Source organism: Loxodonta africana, chromosome 25, assembly GCF_030014295.1.
Source record: "Loxodonta africana isolate mLoxAfr1 chromosome 25, mLoxAfr1.hap2, whole genome shotgun sequence".
Classification (NCBI taxonomy): Eukaryota; Metazoa; Chordata; class Mammalia; order Proboscidea; family Elephantidae; genus Loxodonta; species Loxodonta africana.
Window position 1 is genome coordinate 41,420,690 of NC_087366.1, and position 25,474 is coordinate 41,446,163.

At 38.9% G+C, this 25,474-nt stretch overlaps 1 protein-coding gene and 1 pseudogene across 1 annotated transcript in view; one reads left to right on the forward strand and one right to left on the reverse strand.

Annotated features, from left to right (window-relative positions):
* The window catches only part of CHRM3 (cholinergic receptor muscarinic 3), a 218,245-nt gene that overhangs the window by 25,276 nt on the left and 167,495 nt on the right, over positions 1 to 25,474 (forward strand). The gene's annotated exons all lie outside the window — the stretch shown is intronic.
* Positions 22,227 to 25,054, reverse strand: LOC111750905 (ribosomal protein eL42-like; annotated as a pseudogene).

Below are 25,474 nucleotides of genomic sequence, written 5' to 3' on the forward strand. Positions count from 1 at the left end.
TCATAGATTTCAATAGTTTTGCTCATGTTCACTCCAGGAAACGCCTAAGAATAGACTTGCTGCTCTGAGCAGATTCTATCTTGAGACTTCATGGGTGGAAAATGACCAAGAACATTGAAGCAAATAGATGCCTAGTCGGGCTTTTCAATATTATGTGTTTGACAGGGCACAGAAGCACCAGCATGCATCGGTATTGGAAAAATGCACTGCCCAGTTGTGTTTGAAAGTTCACTGTCATTTCAGAATCACTTGAAAACGGGCATGCACCAGGCTTTGCTACTGCACTGGCAGGGACTATTAATAGGAGTTCAAGATTTGTACTTGGCATTGCCCTTTTTATCAGAGAAAAAAATCTGAAAGATTTTTTGTTCCACAACAGTACCAATCAAAGCAATGGTAGCAATCTTTCAACGTAACAGCACATAGCTGCTAAAACTTTAGTCAGGTGAGCTAAATCACAGTGACTTTTAGGCATGAAGCTTCCTTCTTGTACAGGGTGTTATAGGATTCATAGCGAATGAAGACGGTGAATGCTGAGGTTCCCTACCCAGCCTGGGAAAGAGCCAACAGCCAACGCAACCCTGATGCCTGCATTGTATTATTCTGAAGAGCTCAGCATTGTGTTATATACTCAGACAGCCACAGTCATATGCAGGAGGAATTTTGGGGGGGCCGGTTGTAAATACTATACTGAAAAAATAGGGCATGTCCCAATCACCAGTGAAAATCATGAAAACTGTGTCAGAAAACTTAGTGTCTATTTTCTTTAGCAATGTAATGTGTTTCAAAGATATTGATACATTCAATTTCTCTTGTACCCTGCTGCTAGCTGGTGGGTGCTTGGCACCTGGAGGCCATATGGCTTGGCTGTTTGTCTTTGAGCTTAATGAAAGGACTTGAGATACTTTGTATTGAGAGAGTTGTCCAAGGAGATGTGTGTTTGTGTGGGGCTTCACTCTTTGTGGTCATTGATGTGGCTTGAACTATGTCCCCCAAAACGTATATTGGAATTCTAACCCCATTACTGTGGATGTGACCTGGTTTGGAAATAGATCTTTCTTTGGTAAGTTAATTAGATCATGCTCAAGTAGTTTTTGTTGTTGTTGGGTGCTCTGGAGTCGATTGCAACTCATTGTGGCCCCATGTGACAGAGGAAAACTGCCCCATAAGCTTTTCTTGGCTGTAATCCTTGCTGAAGATGGCCAGGTCTTTCTCCTACAGAGTGACCGTGTGGGTTCAAATCACTAACCTTTTGGTTAACAGCGGAGCACTTAGCCGTTTGCGCCACCAGGGCTCCTTCACCCAGGAGGATCACTTTGTAGTTATAAAAAGAGCAGATGAGACACAGAGCCATGCACACACTGAAAATAGAAGTGATGTGAGGATCATCTACAGACCAAGGACCCAAGGAAAGCCAGGGATTACCTAGAAGGAAGGATTTGGCATGACTGAGTCCTTGATCTGGACCTTTAACCTCTAGAACTAGGAAAAGATAAAATTCTGTTCTTTAAGGCCACCCAGTGGTGACATTTGTGTTACAGCAGTACTAGTAAACTAAAACCAAAAAACCAAACCCACCACCGTTGAGTCGATTACGACGCATAGCGACCCTATAGGACAGGGTAGAACTGCCCCATAGAGTTTCCAAGGAGTGCCTGGTGGATTCGAACTGCCGACCCTTTGGTTAGCAGCCGTAGCACTTAACCACTATGCCACCAGGGTTTCGATAGTCATTAATACAATAAAAGTACTAGCTGCAATAGTAGCAACAGAGAAATAAAATATTCCAAAAGGTACAGAACACGATGGGATAGCTGTCAAGGAGAATTGTCGGCCTGCTTCAGGGCATTTGGGACATTCCTTGCAGGGTCACTTTCTGTCACACAACCTTCTGCTTCCCGTCAGGGTAAAAATAATTCAAAAGAATAGGATGTACTCTAGTCCAAGAATTTTAGAGGTTGAAACTGAAGTTAAGAAAATTATTATCTTTTAACACAATTGGAAATGTCTCCAAAATAATACTGTGAAGTACCTAGGATTTTATAAAAGATAATTTTTTTTTTCCTTACTGTTGTTTACTGATTTTCAAAGCTGAACATTTTGAATTTTGACAAGATGTTCCAGGCTCAAAATGAGCTTCGTAAGCAGGAAACGTGAGAGCTGCTTGCTCTGAGGTACCTCTGTCTACCAAGGAAGTTAACCTTGAGGATGTTTTTACAAACATGCACTGAGGTGAGGGCGAAGGTTACGTTTGGTTAAATAAATCATTGTTATTTTTTAAAACCATGTCCCCCGCTTCATCTTATTATCATTCCCTGATTGTCTTTTTTTCTGATGTATTCACGTATTTTCTTCTCGGTTGTTTGTATGTTGTTGTAAGTCATCTCATATCCTTTTAGTAAGGCATCTGGTTTGAAAAAACAAATGAACAGAATTCCATTACTGAAGCCAATTAAATATTGGCTGAATTCACTCAGTTAAGACCTTTCTATATTTTTAAGATTAAGAGCCCCCCCCACACACACACAAAAGTTGCCATCAAGTCAATTCTGACTCATGGAGACCCCATGTGTGTAGAGTAGAACGGTGCTAAAGGGTTTCCGAGGCTGTGACCTTTCCGAAACAGGTCACCATCCCTTTCTTCCAAAGCACCCCTGAGTAGGTTCGAGCATCAACCTTTCAGTTAGTAGTCAGTGGCTTAACAATTTGTGACACTCAGGGACTTCAGCACCCACACTACACACATGCATACTGTATACACACACACACACGCACACACAGAGACATACAAGTGCACACACTCATACATTTTATATTCAGAAGCTACATTTGCTTTTGTCTTTAACAAAGACAGAGTTTATTAGCGTTGTGGTAGATTAGAAGCAAGTAAGCCCTGTTGGTTGAAAATGAATCTGATTTCATTTTCCCCACCAACCTCACTTTCAGCTATTCCCCAAACACCCTTCATAACAGGCGACGTCATTCCCATACACTGTGGTAGTTCTGGCTTCTGCACATCTTTTAATCCTTTGCCTTCCTCCCATCAAGGTTCTATCACCTTGCCATCCTTTTCAGCCACCCTTGCTGTGACTAAAGCTTTCTCACACTGCTCCAATCCCTACGGCGTTCATTCTTCTGAAAGTTTCCTGCATTTAGGTTTTGACCATTGGGCCCTAGCTGTTAGCATCATTTATTCCTGTGATAATGAGATAGTGCCTTCTAATTGGAGTCCCTCGGTAGTGCGAATAGTTAATACACTTGCCTGCTAACCAGAAGGTTGGAGGCTTCAATCCACCCAGAAGCGCCTCCGAAGAAAGGCCTGATGATCTACTTCTGAAAAATAAATCATCGAAAACCCTGTGGAGCACAGTTCTACTCTGACACACGTGGGGTCGTCATGAGCTGGGATCCATTCGACAGCAACTGTACTTTTATTTTCTTTCTTATTATCATGTGGAAAAGTATGCACAAATTCTGTCTTATGCTTCTTAGGTCAAGGTACACTACCAGGTACCTAAAAGGTACTTAACAATTTCAATTAGTTGAGAACAAATAAAAAAGTTGGCTTTATGGTGCACTCCTGGAAAATTTTCTCCAGTGTGTTTAATTTCTTCGGTGATGTGGTGAATCCATTTTTTTCCTGAAAAAAAGGAAAAAGGATAATAGATCAAAACAGTTGCCATATGTATTTGTCCTGAACAGAATGTTACGATGCTTACCTTACCACTGAAGCATGCATACGTTTTTACTCCTAAAAAAAAAAAAAAAATGTTTTTTTTTTTTTTATTTATGTAGCTTGGGCTGAACTTGATACTAGGGAAATTTGATATCAAAATGACATAATTATGTTAGAAAACATTTATGACATTGAATGCATAAATTACTCAGAAGTGTTGACATCTCAATCATCTGTTGATGCCTAACAAATCACCCCCACAATTTAGTACCTTAAAGCAAAAGCCGTTCATTTGCTCACATTTCTGCAATTTGGGCTGAGCTCAGCTGGGCAGGTCTTGTGCTGATCTTACCTGGTGTCACACACGCAGCTGCAGGCATCTAGAGATCCAGCTGGGATCAGATGGTCTAAGGTGATCTCATGAACCTGCACAGCAGTTATGGGGCCGTCTGTGGGTGGTTCAGTTCTCCTCCACAAAGCTCAACCAGCAGGATATCTGGGTTTCTGAGGGTTTTCTGGCAGCGCCAGAGGATGAGAACAGAAGTTACAGACCTCTTGAAAGCCAGGATTGGAAGTCACATATCTCATGTCCTTCAAATCCCGTTGGACACATCACAGCAAGCCATGTATTTATTTGCTGAGAAGCGTTTTTCCCCCTCTCACCACCAAATTAAAGGTGTTCTTGATTATAAATTTATTACTTCAGTCCAACTGAAAAAAAGCCAAACCCGTTGCCTTCGATTCCGACTCATAGCTACCCTATCAGACAGAGCAGAAGTGCCCCATAGGGTTTCCAAGGAATGCCTGGTGGATTTGAACTGCTGACCTTTTGGTTAGCAGCCATAGCTCTTAATCACTACACCACCAGGGTTTCCTACTTTAGTCCAGATAAGTAAGAAGTCATTTCAAGTCAGTAAAAAATCTGAATATTTTATCTTAAATCTGAATAATTAGGGAGAATGTTCTTAGAGAAATAACATTGTATTATATTCATTTCATTCAATAACCAAGAAAACTGCACAGAGCTATTGCCAAGGAATCTCTGCTTCATTCAACCACGTCTATTGAGAGCCCACCATGGGCCAGACTCTGAACATGGTGCTTTCCTTGCATCCTACAATTAACTTAGATTGACACAGCCAGCCTGGGAAGAACCATTACCATCCTGTGATTCAGATGAGAACACTGAGCCTCAGTGTCACCAAGTAACTTGCTCTATGTCCCGAGCCAGTATGTGATCGATGGACTAGGATCTTAACTCAGGCATATCTTTTCCACCAAAGCTGTATGTCACAGTTCTAACCTTTTACTTTTCAAGGTTTATCCATATGTTCCCTTCCTAAAATGCACTTGCTTTTATTGCTATATGGTATGACAACTATTCGATGTCCTTCTATCCAAGTCCCTCCTTCCTTGAATTTTTTGGAAGGAATAAGCCTGCTTAATTAACATCACAAACAATTGTGCTTTGAGCATCCAGACATGACAGACCCTTAAGGAAAAAACAGTTTGTTAGAGACAGCTGAACAAGTAAGTCTGGATCTGTTCCCCTAAGTTCTTCTTTTCTCACTTCTCTTTTCTTTTAACCCTGACCCAGGCTACAGTGGTTTTGTTCATAAACTCTTTCCTGTTTCTTTCTTAAAGGAATTTCAGTTTCATTTATTTAAGGTTTTATTAACTTAGCTAATGATGAAAACAATAACAATGGCTTCTATTGCAGCTAATGTTTATTAGGTATCTACTCATCATCAGCTGACTTTAGAATAGCAAGGGGTTAGGTGATCACTCCTTAAATAGGTGGTGCATTGGTTAAGAGCTCGGCTGCTAACCAACAGGTTAGCAGTTCAAATCCAGCAGCCGCTCCTTGGAAATCCTATGAGTCAGTTCTACTCTGTCCTATAGGCTTGCTAAAAGTGGGAATTGACTCAGTGGCAACAGGTTTGATTTTTAGTTCATTGTACTTTCAAAAGGAGCCCTGGTGGTGCAGTGGTTAAAGCAATCGACTGCTAATTGAAAGATCAGTGATTTGAAACCACCAGTGGCTCTGCGGGAGAAAGACATGGAAGTCTGCATCGATAGAGATTTATAGACTTGGAAGCTTATATTTTGAGTTGGAATCAACTCCAAGGCAGTGGGCTTGTTTTTTTTTTTTTTTGGATTGCACTTTCAACCAGTTAACCCATTTAGCCAAAGTTTGCAGAAGAAGAATCTTGAGGATCATAAAAGTGATGAAATTTTTTCAGGGATATGCAGAGCCTAGATATGGACCTGCTACTCACTTCTAAGACATAAGGTCCAGCAACACACCTTCCAATAGACTTCCTCTACCATCCCTTCCTGGATTTTCATTATGTGCCTAACTGCCATGGCACCCTGCTCCAATTGTTGGTTTGTTTGTTGGTCTTTGCCATTGTCTAATGTCAGCTTTCTGAGGGCAGGGTCATTTCTCACCTGAATTTTAGTTTCCAACATCTAACAACTGATTTATGTTACACTTGTTACCAGTTGCCATCGAGTTGACTCTGACTCGTGGTGACCCTATGTGTCTCAGAGTAGAACTGTGCCCCGCAGGATTCTCAATGGCTGATTTTTCAGAAAGGAATCACCAGGACTTTATTCCAAGTTGCCTCTTGGTGGACTCCATCCTCCAACCTTTTGGTTGGCAGCCAAATGCATTAACCGTTTGCACCCCAGGACTTCCTCCTTAATAGTAGAACAATAGAAATAGATAGCATGGTTACAATGGGGGAGGCCAGAAAATAAGAGTCCTGGGAGCCAATTGTGATCATATAAAAGCTGGCATTGACTGAGCACTTACTTTGTACCAGGCTTCATGTGGGCACTTTACACATATATCCCACACAACCCTCCAAATGAGGTACTATTATTTCACCCACTTCACACATGAGCAAACAGAGGCACTGAAGCTAAGTCACATGCATAGGGTCATAGATCTAGTATGTGGCAGAGCCAGGATTGAAATCCAGATATAAACCTAGACTCTTAATCACCATGTTTTACTCTTTTTTGGGGGGGGGTGGGGATAGTCATTACTAAGAATAACTCAATTTCTACCTACCTTGGTTCCCTCCGTTTTAATGGCAAAGTTACTGAACATATATTCTTTGAGAAACTGTATGTCTAAGGCATTATTTTAGGCCCTGGGGATTCATAAGTAAACAAAAGTGACCTAGCCCCGACATCAAGAAGCTTATATTCTAATGGAGAATACAAACAAAAAACAAGTCAGTAAGTAAACTATATAGTACATAAGTAAATGACAAAGATCAAGGGGAAAAATAGGAAAAGGGAATAAGCATGGGGTGGGGTAGGGGAATCAGTGGATTGCTGATTAGATAAGGAGGCCAAGAAGAGCTTCACTGGGAAGGTGACAGATGAGAGCAACCTGGAAGAGGGAGGAGCCTTGTGACTATGGAGGAAGGATGTTCCAGGCAGAGGGAAAGACAGGTGCAAATGTCCTGAGGCAGGAGCGTGAAGGGCTTGTTCAAAAAAGAATAAAGATACCAGTGGTTGGAAGATAGCCACCAAGGGGAGATTTACTGAGACTAGGAGAGAACAGGTTGGGAGAATATTTCAATTTTGAGATGCTTATTAAACATCCATGTAGAGATGTTGAGGGAGGCACATAGATAGATATGAGAATTTGGAAGGCAGGATGATGTCTGGACTAATGTGCATGTCAAAGCCATACTCTTACATGAAGAGTATTTAAAGCTCTGTAAAGTCAGAGAGGAAATAAAATAACAAATTTAGGGGGGAAGTGTGCATAAAGATGATATTTGGGCTAGATCCTAAAGAACTTGCATCAATTCAAAGAGCAGAAATTGGGTAAGAGGACATTGCAAGCAAAGAGATAATCTTTGTGCAGCAACACTGGATGAGGAATGGTTTGGTGTTGAAGGAGCAGGGAGTAGCTAGAGGTGACTGTGCTGCAGGACACAGAGGAGAAGAAAGGGCATGGGAGAGGGGGTGGTGATAAGGCTGGAGAAACAAATTGGAGAGACAGATTGCTAACATCTTTGTATGACATGCTTCGGAATTTCGGATGGGAGTCACTGAAGGTTTTTAAGCAGGGATGTGACATGATCATTTAGAAAATTAATTGGCAGTGAGGGGAAGGTTAAATTGGAGTGGAGAAAAGACCTGAGTCATGTACATAACTGTCGACAAGGTTGAAAGTGATGGCCACAAAGATGTGTAGGTCAAGTGCTATGGAAAATGTATATGTGCCTCTTCCTATTGAAAAAAATGTTCCTAAAGGACAGATAGTGGTGTGTGCTTAATGTTCTTTCTCTTAGAGTTTGGTTACAGCATCATCTGATATGACTGCCTTCCTTTTCTTGACTGCCTCTCTTATCCTGGTAACTTTCCTTCTAAAGTTATAATCTACTTTGGAATGTGAGGGCATCATAAATATTCACATCTGCTAACCCCAAAGCTGGAGACTCAGGTGTCCCAGTAACTCATCATTTAGCTTGGTTCCTAAAGAAAGAGATCAACCTTACTTTGATTAAATCCTATTTTAATATAATATGTGAAAAAGAAAAATGGCAGCCCTCCTGTTCTCCATTCTGGAACAACATTGCCTGTGTAATAGTGATCAAATTGCTGCCTCCCATTTTGGAAAAACAGTGAAACATTCAGCCCCAAAACAAGCTGTGGGGACAAGGAACCTGCACACCTGAACACTTGCTAACAGGAATTCCTCATAATTCAAACATGAATTTATTCTTGGTGTTGATAGAGACCGAGTGGAACACCGTATTTCTCACGTGTCTACTCTGTCAGACACTGAGACACGAGTTTTCACTGAATTTTCAAAATCCTATGATACAGGTATAATTTTACAAGTGACAAAAAAATTGAGGCTCAGAGGGTTCAATAACTTGCCTAAGGACAAGCACATATCTTCCCCGAAGAGACTGTTACTTCAATTTTACCTTTGCTTAGAAGCCCTGGTAGTACAGTGGTTAAGACCTCAGGCTTCTGAGCAAAAGGTCGGCAGTTTGAGTCCTTAGAAACCCTGTGGGGCAATTCTACTCTCTCCTATAGGGTCACTATGAGTTGGAATCAACTGAGTGGCAACAGGTTTGGTGTTTTTTGTTGTTGTTGTTATTGTTTTTTTTTTGTTTTTTTAAGTAGCTTGTTTTAGGAAAATTTACTTGATATATATATATATAGACAGGTAGAGGGCTCCTATCGGGTTTTTTCCCCCATAGAAAGTTTTGAATACTGTTATGAAGACTTATTTATCTCTTAATTCTTAATATTTATATTAAGTAATAAGTATTTCTTTCTGTCCCTGGTCAGGCTACAGGTATTGGTACAAAGGATCAAAAAAACATATTTTAATAAGATTACTTCTCTCTCTGTGCCTTCCTAGATTTTAAAAGCCTTGCTATGGCTTAGCCTCTATTACTGTGAATATTTCTATCCATTAATAAAGTATTTGGTTAGTTTTGGTGAATCATTGATAAAATTAAAACATAAATTAACTCTTGAGCCCATTTTTACTGTTGTTTTCTTTTTTTTTTTCTTATAAAAGAACTCAGTAATTTGTTTGTTTGTTTGACAAATGTTTATTGTGCTCCTCATGTCTGCCCCATACTCTTCGGGGAGCGAGGTAGAGAACAGTAAACAACATAAGCAAAAATCTCTGCCTTTTTGGAGGATACGTGTAGTTTACACTTGCGGTATGTCCAACCAAAGATATACATCAGAATCACCCAAGAAGCATTTTAAAGCTGCAGAAAACGTCCCATCAGAATCCTAGGACACTTGTATGTTTTTTTTTAAAAGCATCACAGACGATTATGATTAGGAATCTCTGAGTGAGAAATTTTTGTAGGAAGATATGGCAGCTGCTCAATTCCTCCCTCCATTAAAACCATGCTTGGACCAGAATGACTAGTTTAAGCTCTTTTCTTATCAAATCTCTTCCTTTTGGTCAAACCAGAAAGCAACTTGAGAAAATTTAGAGCAGAGAATTCTTGCTTTGAGGGTATGTGGTTTGCTCTGCATTTTAAGTGTGTTCATAAAATATTTTAATTTTATGAGTAGAATAATGCTTTTCATCCATTAGAAAGTGATGTTTAAAGGAACACTATCGAAACAGGACCAAGGAAAAGATCTTATTACAGTTTGCATAGGCACTTATAGAATTCACCGTTTTGTAAAATTGGCCTGGATTATCAAATGTTGGGATGTTTTAGAATCAGTTTTCAAGAAAAAAGCGTATACTCACTATCTTAGGTAATTTAGGGTGTACTGGGTATCACCTTTTGTTTTTGGGTATTACCTACTTTTTACCAGTAATTTCCATTTTGGGAATCACATTCCTCATTTTTCATTTTATTTTGGTTTTTCAAACATCGATACTCTCTTATTGAACTATAAGGGTATAGTTGACTGGCACTTCTTTCTAATTCTGACCATTCCTCCATCACTGCCACTCCATGGTGGAAAAAGAGTAAGTCATAATACCCATCTGCACTTGGCTCTTTTTAATTCCATAGAATTTTAAAAATATGCAGTGCTTTGCAATTAATGAAATGTCTGGACTGTTGAGTAGTAAATTCTGTGCAGAAGTCATTTTCTAGGTCAGAAAATTTTCAGCTATGAACTTATTGACTAGAATCAATCTGGATATATCTTGATTCTTTTGCAGATAGGAGGAAGGAAGGAAGGAATAGCCAGGGAATATGGGATTAATTCAGAATGAATGGATTTAATTCAGTTGATAAATATAATTAGTCTTTAAACACCAACTTAATGTAACAAGGAATAATTTGTAGAAGACAAAGGAGGTTATACAAATTCTGGACTGCCTTCTACTTTATAGGTTAGCTCTTCTCTAGATTTATGCAGGCCTGAGATTATTTGACCTTCATATTGAGGGAATGTTTTTAAAAATGTCTTTAGTGAGGGATAATTATTTCTGTGAACCACAAGGGCTTTACATAACTCCTTTACGTAACTTTCTGTGAAGATATTTGAATCTGTGATCCTGGTGCTGAAATGAACATCAATACTGAAATAGTAAAGATGGCTTCTCATTAAGATGCAGGTAGGGAAACCCTGAGGAAATGAGCAATGTAGTTACCAAGACCACTGCCTCTCTAGTGCCTCCAACTAGTTCAGAAGGTCAAATACAGACTGATTTTTCTCTCCTCAATGTCTGCTTTCTTTTTTGGTAAAATTTGGGTTAAGCACTATTTGGTAAAGAATGAGGGATCATCACCAGTGGTAAAACCTACCTTTTGAAGCTTGCAGTACTTTGTATTAGTGAATTTAAACTGAATCTTTTTTTTTGTGTTGTTTTTCTTTTGAAAGACTGATTGTGTTCAGACTATGGTACTTGGCTTAGCTTCCAGATCAATTCAGACAGCAGAAGTATTCCCCTTGTCACTCTAAACTCTGGAGAGCTCTGCACGAAGTTTTGAGGGTCTCTCTGCATCTTGTGTGAGCTTCAGGGTGCTGAATGCTCCTTTTTACAAGGGCAGTCTAATCACTAACCAGAATTACTGTATTTGGTTAAATGAGAGTTTCTGTTGTAAGCACATTAAAACTAGGTCATGAATCCCAATCTCAAAGTATAAAATAGTCCCTTTAGGGTACTGAAGATGTTCTTTGGCCATATGGTAGAAGATACTTGAGTTTTAACCAGTTGTGTAAATTTGATAGTGATGGCATGCCTCTGAGTCTCAGTTAAGAGCTTAGGATACTCCGTAGCTGATGCTTAAGAGATGATCATAGATTGAATCTTGGGAGGATTTTTGTTTTGGTTTGTTTTCTCCTTTCTTAATGGGGATAATCTCATTCTGTTCCATCAACTTTTATCTTAAACATTATCTATTTCATGATGCCTCCTCTTACAACTTGCCCTCTTTCCTACTACTCTGAACTATATATATACCTTCATCATTGTACCTGTAACTCAGCATGGAACTTGCAACCTTCTTGATGGGTTGGCACAGGATTTGGTAAATGTGTATAGCCTGGCTGGTGGAATAATGATAGACAGATACATATAAATGCATTTGGAAGAATGTTCATGAGAGGCTATAACAACAAAATAAAAATTATATCGTATATAGGCCCTATGATGAGTGAATGCTCTAGGAAATTTCCAATGACAGGTATTTATTGTAGTTAAATTTATTTTTGAAATTTATCTAGAACTTTCTTTGCCTGCCAACTTGTCATGCTTCCATCATTTAGTCAACTCTTCACATTCCATTTCCATGAGAAGACTTTTCCCTGGAGAAATGTATATCACCACTACCCCAAAAATGTTCTTCTCGCCAATTATCTCCTGATGGATGCTTCATCTTACCCTTCACAAAGGATGAACGGGCCCTTTTGGAAGTTCTTCTGACATCCAGATTTATCATGTTGTCTGATTATTCCTTGAAGAGATAGTTATGGATGTGATATTCATTACCATATCCAATATGCATCATTTATGTTGTTCTAGGGCAAAACAAAAGTAAAGTTTCTGAGCTAAAGGTGGCAACATACCAGTATTGCTCTGCAACTTAAACCTACATCAGTCATCTAAACCTGACTTGTACCGCTGAGTGGACAGTGATCATCTAACTAAAGTTCATATTGTACTGGAAGTCTTATGAACATTTTTTTTAAATGTTTTTACACATAATATTGTTTCTTTTAGATCCTGGACCTGTGGACCACTGATCCTTTGCACAACTAGCTAATGTAACTGCAGAGAAACAAAGAATTAGCAGGTCAAAACACAGAGCCTAGGTACTCAGATTGACTCCACCAAGTTATTCAAAATAGGGATGTTCTCATCTGCAAAATGGGTATAACAGTAGGATCAGGTTTGTAGTGATTAATAAGATGATCCAAGTAAAGTGCTAAGCATTGGGTGTAGCGCAGTCTAAAGCATTTAAAAAATAGGAGCTATAATAATGTTAATATATTATTATTTTAAAGGTACGTGAGAAGATTCAAAATAGAATTAATTTGCTGAAGAGCTCATTAGGATTATATATTAAATAGGGAACACTAAGCTGCTTTAACAAAGATGCTCAGTAGTTTAGTAACTTAAGGAATACAGTAGTGTATGTATTATTCACTTAATATTCCTCAGTAGGTGTTCTAGGTTCATGAGTTCTGCTCCCTGTGGTCATCTTCAAGGTCTCTGGTTAGTGTCATTCCAGCTCATGGGAAGGGCAAAAGAGCAAGAAGGAGCAAATCTGGGGGTCAGGCATGGAAGTAACACCTGCCATGTCACTCGGATTGCACTTGGGAAAAACACACACAACTGCAAGGGAGGCTGGGAAAAGGCATGTTGCTGGGCAGCCATATACCCAGCCATAGTTCTGTTTCCATGGGAGGAGAATGGATTTCCTGGGCTTTTAGCCATCAAAGAGAGATTGCCAGAGCATATACAGGTCTTACAAAAATGCCCTGCTTTCAGAGTTTATGAGCCAATCCTGTCTACGGTTCTTAATCTTATGGTTTTCATTTTATTAAATGAGGAAGTAGGAGTACACAGTTTCCAAAATCACCTCCGGTTATCAGTACTGTAGAATTAGATAATACTGACTGGTTAGAAAAATACCACCACGGATAAATATTTTTCCCAATTGAAAAAAACTGACTACACAAACATAGGGTAAGTTCTTTGTAGATTCATTTTTTGTTTCCTTTAAAATATTAATAACATTAAATCAGGTTATGAGAAACAACTGCCAAGTATATTCATTCAAACATTTTTAAACACATAGACTATTTTAATTATGGAGGTTTTCTTAAACTGCTTTTCTGATACCGAAGCTCCTGAAATCTGCATAATTATCTATTGAATGTGACACATATACCCTTTTTAATATTTTTTTCCATTAGGTTTTAACTATTGTGCAATTCACATTAGAAGTCAAAGAAAAAGGATTCTAAAATTTAGCCTTTTCATATCTTGTCAAAAACAGTATGATGCTTTGAGAGATATATCATTTTTATTGCTATTTCCCAAAAGCCAAAACCAAACCCAGTGCTGTCGAGTCGATTCTGACTCATAGCGACCCTACAGAACAGAGTAGAACTGCGCCGTAGAGTTTCCAAGGAGCGCCAGGCGAATTCAAACTGCCGACCTTTTGGTTAGCTGCCATAGTAGTTAACCACTACACCACCAGGGTTTCCTTATTGCTATTTAAGGATAAGAATATAGGTGATTTCTTTAAATTCCTCTTTGGGCAGCACAGTATTTGTTTGGAAGATCTATTTTGAGAAATTGCTTAAAGTAGAGGGCAAGACTTCAAAGACATAAACTTGTATGCAGAAGATTAAAATTATTTACATGCTTTCTGAAATCTGCTAGAGTGAGAGCATGAACCTCTCCCAATAAGATTAGCACCTGCCATGACCTTGAGTCGAAAGTATAGAAAAGTCATTATAGCTCCCTGAGGACTAGAGTATACCTGTCGCTAAGGTATAGCCCCAGGATTGGGAGGGATGCCTGACATAAATATAGATTATAGATATAGATATATAGAGTTAGAGATAAGATATATAGATGTAGACATAGACATAAGCATAGACATAGATATAGATGATATAGAGATATATGTATATGTGTATATATGTACACTAGGGCTCTGCATATATGCATACATGCAGAGCCCTAGTGTAAGTCATTAAAAGCTCATCTGCTAACCAAAAGGTTGGCAGTTCAAATCCACAAGCTGCTTCTTGGAAACCCTATGAGGCAGTTCTACTCTGTCCTATAGGGTCACTATGAGTCAGAATCGATTTGATGGTGATGGTTTTGGTTTTGGGTTTGTGTGTGTGTGTGTGTGTGTATGCATGTATATGTGTGTGTGTGTACATGTATATGTGTGTATGTGTATATATATATATAGTAATTCCTCATATTTTGTTGAATGAATATATGCAGAATTCTGAGCCTCAGAGAGGCCTCAGCTGACACCTAGTTTATAAAAGCAAGCTGCCAAATGGGAAGATATTTAGTAAGTGACCATAGTAGCCCCAACATGGATATTTCCCAAGAGACAGAGTAAGAAAAGTAACTCAATATAAGTAGACAATTTCATGTGCTTATCTTTGCACACCATAAATCATGTGTGACAGAGCCTGTTCCTATTGTATTTTAGGCATTTTGGATAGTAGAGACCTTGCTTTATTCATTTACTTATTTATTGGCTTTTTCAATATTTATTTATGCCAGACACTATGCTGAGTACTGTGATTGCATTGGAAAACAGAAGAGACAAGGACCCTGGCCTCATGGAACACACAGTTTAGAGAGAAATACTGATAGGTCACCAAGCAATTATGTATGTGTAAACTATGTAATACAGAGGCTCTAAGGAAATTTCTTTCAATAAAATGCCTCTGATGACCACAGAGTGTAAGTATTTGTGTTGCACATGAACAAATAACTTACAACTTGAACATCTTCTGCGTATTAACTAAGCAACTATTGAATGGGATTTCCATCAGTGCTGGCCTTGTTTTTACCTGTATATTTCTGTTGGGGAGATAGTGATTGTTGTTTCTCTAGATGTTTCAGTGCAGTGTCTAAAACCAAACCCACTGCTGTCGGGTTGATTCTGACTCATAGCAACCCTATAGGACAGAGTAGAACTGCCCCATAGAGTTTCCAAGGAGCCAAGTTGCGCCTGGTGGATTCAAACTGCCTACCTTTTGGCTAGCAGCTGTAGCACTTAACCATAATGCCACCAGGGTTTCTAAGTGTCTAAGGTGGTTTTCAATTGATGGCAGTACCATCCTCTAGCTGGGATTTGGAAATATGTTGGGGTATTTTCTATTCTCACAATGACACCTGGGCAAGGGGCCATGATTCCTATATGCCCTACGGCACACAGGGCAGCACGGTACCAGGGAGGGTTGTTCTAGTGCAAATATCATTAGTCCTCCTACTAAGAAGCACTGGAAGAGCCCAAGTCATTTTTTTTTTTTTTTTTCCATTCAGTGTGTTTTGAAGATCTTGCTTTAGACATTCACCCTGGGCTGTCATTAGCTGCCATTGAGTCCACTTTGACTAATGGTGACCTTAGGTACCAGCAGAACAAAATGTTGCCCGATCCTGCATCATCCTCACAATCGCCAACATATTTGAGTCCATTGTTGATGCCGCTTTGCCAATCCATCTCACCAAGGGCCTCCCTCACCCTCCTGGCCCTTCACTTACTAAGTGCGATGTCCTCCTCCAGTGATAAATCCTTTCTGACGATGTGTCCACATCAAGCAAGTCAGACAATGCTCTGTTGTGATCCATAGAGTTTTCATTGGCTAGAGATCACTCAGCCTTTCTCCCTAGCCTGTCTTAGTCTGCAATCTCCACTGAAACCTGTCCACCGCAGGTGTCCATGCGGTGTTCAAAATACCAGTGGTATAGCTTCTAGATTCACAGCAACACATAAGCCACCGCAGTACAACAAACTGACAGATGGTGGTGGTAGCCTGGGCTAAAAAAAAAAAAACTGGGCTAGGCTTGTAAAAAGGCAATCCACTCACAAAGTAGCACACGACAAAAAGACCCACACCAGAATCTATGATAACTAGCACTGTGTTCATATAAAAAAGAAAAAAAAAAAACACTGCCTTCAAGTCGATTCATAGGATAGTGGTAATCCTTGGTTTAACCATACCCAGAAGACAGTGAGAAAGAAAAAACTTCAATCCAAATTTTTAATCCTCCAGAGGCTGTAAGAGACTGAAGGTAGGACAGGAGATTTGTTTGGATAATTTGTCTGATTTCTGGAAAAAATACTCAACCCAATTCTCATGTTAAGATCATGAATTAATTAAAAATGTACAGACCCAAAGCTGTCCTATCCTGATTTAAGAAGATTATGGATTGGATTAAGGGACTTTTCCATTTCATCAAAGCTTGTAAGAGCTTTCCTATTTTATTGAGGTAGAATTCTCTTTCCTTTTAATGAGATCTGTCCATTTTTTGTTCTCTTAAAACTGAATTCAAAGCATGGCCTTATCAATGCTTCTATTGCCCAGGTTTTAAGTATTCCAGAGGACTCTATCCTCCTGTTTTTTAAAGGAAATCTGTCCAAAGCCACTGGGGATGTTATGATAAACATTCTGAAAGATTTCATTTACCTTCAGTGTGTCAGACAGCCGCAGGCTAAATTTTTAAACCATTGTGCTTTATTTCAGTAACACAATAAAACCTCACTTATCAGGAAGTGACTTATCTGTGAACCTCAAATATCTAGGACACAGTAAACCCAAGCAACAAAGTTCCTGATGTTAATGCCAAAAATGGAAAGGCTTCAGGCACTTTGGGAAGTCTATTTATTCGTTTACATACAGGTCTAAGAAACTGGGTTAGCTGGTTCTCTAGCTCACAGCAGATGGAAAAAGACCAGCTGGAGACTTACTTAGTTCCAGTTGACCACAGGACCAGGAGACTGTCTGTAGCCCAGCCATAGTTATGTCTCTATGGAAAAAAAAAAAAAAAAGCCCAAAACCAAACCTGTTGCTGTCGAGTCGACCCTACAGGACAGAGTAGAACTGCCCCCATAGAGTTTCCAAGGAGTGCCTGGTGGATTTGAATTGCTGACCTTTTGTTTAGCAGTCGTAGCACTTAACCACTACTGCCACCAGGGTTCCTGTTTCTACGGAAGGTAGAGAGAAAAGGTACTGGACATTTGGACATTTATTTGAAAACAGTAGAGGTGCCTCAAAACCATAAGCGTCTCAGACCAGCTCATTAAGAGTCCATCCAACTTGGTGGTCCCTGAGAGCACTGCTGATTCCCACTCAGAGACAGTCATTGATTCTCATCATATTCACAGTGTAAGGAGCAAGAGAGGTTTGTAGCACATTTCAAAAGGTTTCCCTCAAAATTAAAAGAATTAACAAAACCTTAAAAAATTACAAGCTTGAGTGAAACCTTGGGAAATGAAAACTGTGAGGAAAAAATCACTTGTTTAGAATACCTAGAATATGCTAATAAAACTATAAATTAGGTAGTTGTAAGAGATTCAGTTCAGAAATTCAGCTCTGAAAGTTGAAAAAGCAGAAAACAGCAAAATCTGTATTTCATTTTGCCCCCAAAAGCATGTGTCTCTCTGTCCTGCAGACCTCTCTGCCTATCCATTTGTTTCACAGAGGGATTGATCAATGTTGATGACATAAAATGTTTTTATATACTGGACAAAGGACCCAACTACTAGCCAAAAGGTTGGTGGTTCAAACCCACCCAGAGGCACCTCAGGAGACAGGCCTGGCCATCTGCTTCCAAAAGGACACACAGCTTTGAAAATGCTATGGCGCAGTTCTTCACACATGGGGTCACCATTAATCAGAATCAACTTGATGGCAACTACCAACAACAACAGCTATTGTTTTAAAATTTAGTGAGGAAGAGGAGTCCCTGGTGTGCAAATGGCTAAGTGCTCAACTGCCACCTAAAGGGTTGGAAGGTCGAGTCCACCCAGAGGCACCTCCGAAGAAAGACCTGGTGATCTATCTCCAAAAAATCAGCCATAGAAAACCTTAGAGAGCATAGATCTACTCCGATGTACCTGGGTCGCCATGAGTAAAAATTGACTGGGCAGCAACTGGCTGTTTAAGAGATGTAATGAGGAAGAAAAGTGGAATAGTTACTGAAGTCATGATAAACCACAGAAGTGTTCAGAGGAAATGAACGGGGTCCTATAAGAGCAAAACATGTTGAAGAAGGAGCTGACCTGTTTTCTGTATGAAGCTCTGTGTTATAGAGTCATCCCGTTGTAATTAAAATTTTGATACCCACAGTGGGCGGTGTAGGTGATCTGGTCTCCTTACCCAACGCCGCCTCTTCTTTCTTATTATTTCCCGAGTTTGTTACATGACATGTCTGCCCTTTTACCACACTGAAGTAAATTTTAGGGATTATTTATATTAGGTTTATGAGAGAATCCTGAGATATCTGTTATCATTTCAGTTTTTAAGCGTTAAATAACTTGTAGTTGTCTAAGTCTTATGATTACGCATAGTCTATTTAATTAAATCTAAAATAGACCACATATGTTTCATTTGAGAATAAAATTTACTTACCATTTTACTCTCACATTACAATGTTGCAAATATTATGTGTAAAAAGCTTTCAAGACAAAGGTGCTGTAGGTTTTTAGTACAAAAGTAAGTGTAGTTATAATTTTTTATTTACCTCCCTCATCCATGAAATAGTTATAAAGTAGTATTTATACCCAAACCTCATCTACTTGTTAAACCAAGGAGTGAAATGCTGCGAGTTCAACTGTTTACATTTCTTATCTTTTCTTGTCTTATTAAGGAATGTATATTACATTTATACTTGGTATATAAAACCCATTTTAAAATAGCTATAGGGAAGCTAGAGGAATGGAAGTGGGGAACCCAAGGTTCAAGAAGGGGAGTGTTGACACACAAAAACAATATGTGTACTAATTGTTTAATTAGAAACTGATTTGCTCTGTAAAACTTCATCTAAAGGACAATAAAAAAAATAAAACAGCTATAGGGAAGACATCAGTATTAAGAATGTCTGAATCTGAAAGCATTTTTTATGCACTTGCCAGTGGCTGTGTGAAGTAGAAGTTCAACATAAGCGATCCATTTTTATCCTTTGCTTTCCTTACTTTAATGCTCAATAAACATTTGGTAAATGAATGTTGAATGTTAATGCATTCTGTTTGCCCATCTCATGAAACAGACAAAAGGAATCAGGAACCTTAACAAAAGCAGCAGTGATTTAAGCCCTTAATCCTGGTGGTACGAAGATAGTGAAATGCAACTCACTCTTCTTGAGTGACTGTAGGGCAGAAGCAGTCAACTTCAGACATCTTACGTGTGGTTAAGAAATGCAGTTAATATGCAGAATTAAATAATTCCCAACGTGCCTACCAAAGCAGTACTAGATCTTAGCAGTTGGTTGTGTAAACAGCAATTACTGATATTGGTTTATAACCTTGAGTCTCTTACACAACTGTCCTTAACTTACCATACATGCCTGAAACCGCCCGGTCTCATTGGTCATTATATTCAAGAATGATAAATTTCAAAGCAATCCTTGCCCTTGCATATCACCAATATAACTTTAGGCTCTGACTACATTTTCAAAATACCCAAAAAATGAATACAAAAATGTAGCAAATTATGTAGATTTTTTTTCTAAATATAAAAAAGTCAAATATCTGGATTTGAGTCCCCAGTGGGGACGGGGAGGTCAGGGAACTTGCCTTGACCTACTGAAATTATTTCAAAGGATTATAGCTCTTAAAACTTTAGGTAAATAACTAAAAGTATTAATTAGGCAAGAGCCTCTTATATCCAATATTTTTAATAAATGTCTGCTTATCATTTGAGTTTATCTCAGCATGGTAAAAGGGCAGACATGTCATGTAACACTCAGGCAGGAAGTGTATTTTCTTCATCTTCCTATTTCTCTGCAGCGTCTAGCTCTGCGCTTGCATGTTACCAAAGCCAAAACCCAACCAGTTGCCACCTAGGAGACTCAGACTCACATTGACCCCGGGCGTGTCACAGTAAAGCTGTTATCCGTAGGATTTTCAAGGCTGTGAATTTTCAGAAGCAGATCACCAGGCCTTTCTTCCAAGGTGTCTCTGGATGGGATTGAACAGCTAATCTTTCACTATTTGTACCGCCCAGGGATTCCTTTGCACATAAAACAGCTCTACTTAAATGGGTGTTGAACGAATCCCTGAACAGTCAGGCGCAATGGTGTCTCCCATCCTCACGGCCAGCAAGTAAGGTTGTATCTAATGATTTTAATGCTATCGTATGGAAACCCTGGTGGTGTCGTGATCAAGTGCTATGGCTGCTAACCAAAAGGTCAGCAGTTCAGATCCACCAGGCACTCCTTGGAAACTCTATGGGGCAGTTCTACTCTGTCTATAGGGTCTCTATGAGTCGGAATTGACTCAACGGCAATTGGTTTGGTTTTTGGTTTTGGTAGGAGAAGCAGCATATTTACGTTAAAATTGTTGGCAATTGCTTATCGGAATACAGCAATATAAATAGCAGATATGTAAATGATTCCAAATTTATCCAACATTTTAGGAGTTGTTTTCATGCTTCATAATTTTTGAGTTAACTGAAATTTTAAATGTCTGAACATTTATGTTTTTTCGATTGGCTTGTCTATTAAAAGCAGTGCTGAATATAACTGGCTTAAAGAAGAGATAATTTTTTATAGTACTTTGATTTTTTCTTTCTTTTAGTCAGCAAAACTCTTCGTTTGCAGAACCTATTGACTCTTTTGGTGAATTATCGTGGATATTAATGAATTTCCAAAGTAGACAGCTTTGGTTTATGGATCTTCACGTGGTGTAGCCTGGACTTCATGAAAATAAAGTGGGAGAGTGAGGTGATGTCTGATTTTGTGCATCTGGTTTTGTAAGGCCTCCTGCCAGGAAACTCAAATCCTGAGGCATCTTTTCTAAGAAGCCGGGGAATCCGCAGTACAGATTGGTCTTATCAGCAGGTACTTGACTCTTATATTTGTGAGTTTTTCTACAGTGTTTGGAGTCAAGCGTCCAGATTTATTAAATGGCTCCATACCTAAATCACCAAGACAGAGATGGAAGACCAACCAGAACTTGGGCATTTTCCTTCTGAACTCTATGTTTAGTTTAAAAGGATTATCGAGAATGTCTGCAGGCTTTAGCAGAGAGGAAACTCATATTTTAAAATATATGCATATACACTTTTGGCTGAATTTAAACTCAGTACAAGTATGTTATTGTGGAACAAGCCCTTTAAGGTATGATCTGTTTAATTTTACCTAGGATTTCAGTTTTAGATTAATTTATCAAAGTGCAAGTGGGGGAGAATATGAATGCCATTCATACTTTGAGAGAGAACTTCAGCAAAAGTAATAACAGGCTTTTTGGTATACCACATAAATCTTAACCATACAGCGTCAGAATGAAAGAGACTAAAGAATTAAACTGCCGAGTTAGACGGCCCGTTTATCACCTAAGTGGCACTGACCATGTCTATTCAGATTTACTAAATTTGTACTTCAGTCTGTGTACAAAAATACTTAGCAAAAATAATCATATTGTTATCTTAAATTTGTTTTGACATAAATTGTAAAGTTACAAGATTTGGGAACTGAAAAATGGGTGTGGCTCTGCCATGTTCTGCGCGTTATCGCACAGCCAGTAAGTAGCAGAGCAAATGAGTGCAGGGCCCCTGCCCTTTCTACTGACAATAAAAAGTTGTGTATTAGCTATTTAAGGAGTAAAAACATTGTTTTTTTAAAGCACTCGGACAGGCTAAGTTGAATAATTTATAATCAACTTCTTCCTTTAATATCTATTAGTATATTTGCACTTAACGCTTATATTTTAAATAATTTTGTAATTCTTCTGTCCAAAATTGACCTCACCAACCAGCTCTCCCTTCTTTATTCAGAACAGAAAAAATTTTAAAAAAACAGAGATTTAAAAAATACTGGGGATCATATCACTCCATTTAAAAATTTTCACTGACATGTCCATTTTGCCTGGAAAAAAAATTAAGTTTCTGTACGGTGGCAGTGGGTTTTTTAGTGGTATTGTAGAAGGAGCTCTGGTGATGTGCTAGTTAAGAAGAGCTCAGCTGCTAACCAAAAGATTGGCAATCCAAATCCAACAACTGTTCCTTGGAAACCCTATAGGGTGGTTCTACTCTGTCCTATAGGGTCGCTATGAATCAGAATCAACTCAGTGGCAGTGGGTGTTGTAGAAGAATAGTCAATAACCTCTTTGATCTGCTGCTAATTTATCATTCCAGCCTCACACCCAATCCTGTCCCTCCATTTACTCCATTCACTGCCAGTCTTCTCCTGGTTTCCTGTCTCCTGCCTGAATTCATAGTGCCTTTTCCCACCTCCATATCTTCTCTTAGACTCTCCCCTTCGACTGTGAATTCCTTTTCATCTCTATTTTGTCTTTATTTTTGAAGTATGTTTATTTTCTCTAGGCATAGAACTCTATCTAGGTTGACAGTTTTTTTTCTTTCTTTCTTTCTTTCTTTGAATAGTTTAAAGATGTTACTCTACTAAATTGTGGTTTGCATTGTTTCCAACAAAAGACCTCTGTTACCTTTGGTCCTCTGTACCTATGTTTGTGATTTTTTTTTTTCTCTGACTGGCATGTTTTCTCTTTATCACTAGTTTTAAACAAATTGATGAGGCTCTTCCTTGGTATAGTTTTCTTAATGTTTCTTCTCCTTGGCATTCATTGAGAATTTGTGGGTTTGTAGTTTTATCGAATTTGGAAAATGTTTAGCCATTATTTTTTTCAAATATTTTGTCTCTTTCACTTCCCCTCCCCTATCCCTGTCCTCTCCAGTTACTCATATAGTTGGCCACTAGATATTGTCCCACTGTTCACTGGAAGCTGTATTCCTCTTTTTTTTTCTCCCCCAATCCTTTTCTCTCTGGTTTGATTGGGGTAGTTAATAGTGCTGTGTCTCCAGTAAACATTTCTTGTATACTTTTTAATCTGCAGCGGATCCCAAACAGTGTTTTTGTTTGTTTTTTATCTCAGACACTGTATATTTCATTTCTAGAAGTTTAAGTCAGTTCTTTTCATTTTCTCCTTGCCTTTACCTTCTGTGAATACACAAAGTGCCTAGAGTAATACCTCTTTTAGTGTGCATGTCTGCTAATGTTGTCGTCTATGTCATGACAGGGCTCCTGCCTCCTGATTATCGGTTGTTTTCCTTCTTGTTTGCATGTCTGGAGATTTTTTTTTTTTTTTTCTATTCATTATTCGATGCCAGACATTGTGATTTTTATGTTGTCAGGTACTGGATTTCTTCTTCTTTTTTTTTTTTAACATAAGCTCAAGATTTTATTTTCTTGATAATAAAACAAGATGAAGCTTAGAACTGGATCACTTGGCCCTTTCTCTTCTTATCTCCTTCCAGTTCAAAATGTTTGCATCTCTTAATAGTTAGCATTCTCTTAGATCTGCAGTTGGGCTCGACACATTCAAGCCTCAATGTAATCTTCTTTATAGTTTTATCCTTCTTCTGGGAAATCACCTTAGTCTGCCCATGATATCCACTTTGCTTCCTGTCATAACACTTCCTCTGGGCATATAGAGAATCTTTTCCCTTCTTGTACTGTGTCCACTTTGTGAGGTTGGTACTTGCCACACTTCTTAAAAAATGTCTGCCAGATTTTAGGAGCATTCACCATGATTGGGGGAGCACCACCAGAAGGAAAAAGCTACTGGATTTTTTTTTTTTTTTTTAATTTTCCGGTCTTTGTTCTGGGATGTAGCTAGGCTAAAAACAGTTCAGTCTTTTTAAGTCTTGCTTTTAATTGTTGTTGCTGTTTTTAGTTGCCATCATGTTGGCCCCCAACTCATGGCGACCCCACGCACAATGTGATCAGACCATCATAATTAATAGAAATTGCATTGGCTGTTTTTTCAGAAGCAGATGACCAGGCCTTTCTTCCTAGTTAAGCTTTGTTAAAACCAAAAAAAAAAAAAAAAACTCTGTGCCGTCGAGTCGATTCCGACTCATAGCGACCCTATAGGACAGAGTAGAGCTGCCCCATAAGCTTTGTTAGGAGGGACCTAAAAGCCTTTAATCTAAGGCTAACTTGGCCCTACTTCTGATGCAGTGCTTTTCAGAGCACTCTACCTGATGTCATGTGTGTAAGGCAGTATTCCACTCTGGCCGGTGGAAATCCAAACTATTCCTGTCTTGTGTGAGCTCTGGGGTTGTTCTTGCTGTTCCATCCCAGCGGATCTGTCTTGGCTTCAGGTAATCTCCTCACGGGGTTCACTGATGAGTCACAGCTGAAGTCTGGAGGGGACTTCGGACAGTTTTCTGGAACTCCTTCTCTCTTTGCAACTCTCCCCTCTCTGGTGCTGTGCCTTGCAAATTCTAGCTGCCGTGGCCTCAGGATTCTCAACTCCATCTCCAGGCAGGATGCTGAGGCCATCGTAGGGCTCTTCTCTTGGCGGTTACTGTCCCGTACTATCTATAGTCCAGTGCCTGAAAACCATTGTTTCATATATTTTGTCCAGTTATTTAAGGCAGGAGAATAAATCCAGACTATCTTAATCCATTGTGGCCAAAAGTAGAACTTTAACTTATCTTTTTCATATTTTTAAATCCTAGTTCAACTACCACATCCCTAACGAAAGTTTGTAAACTCCTCACCTCCCCAGTAGAATTATTACTTCATCTACAGTCCTTCAGTTTTTCACTTCCTCTAGCATTATAGCACATCTCCATTCTATCTAGCCTTATAGCACATTTTCGTTCTATTTTGTGTTATTCCTTGAGGCCTGCAGGTTCTATCTCTCTACATTGCAAGCCTTTTGAGAGCAGTGGCCATGCTAAACCCCCTACTGCAGAGTATGTGGTACATAGACTGTCTCTAATAGATGTCAGTTGAATGAATGAATAAAATACCTCAAAACTTATTTATTATATGATAAAATTAATTAATATGAGAGAATCTGCATCTGTTTTTAACACTGCAGACAAATGAAATACGTTTGCCTCCATTTGCATTGGCTCTGCTTTTCCCCTTTATTCTTTCTGCACAGTTTTACCAGTGACAGGAATGACGGAATAATAAATAAACGTGTTAATTAAAACTTTAGATGATACCAAAATCCAAAGGGTATCATAATCCCAAAACATAGGATTAGAGCTAATTATATCCTTGGCCAGCAGGATGAGTGATCACAAATAAAGTAAGTAAAATTCAATGAAACTAGAAGGTTTTAAATTTTAGAAGGAAACTAA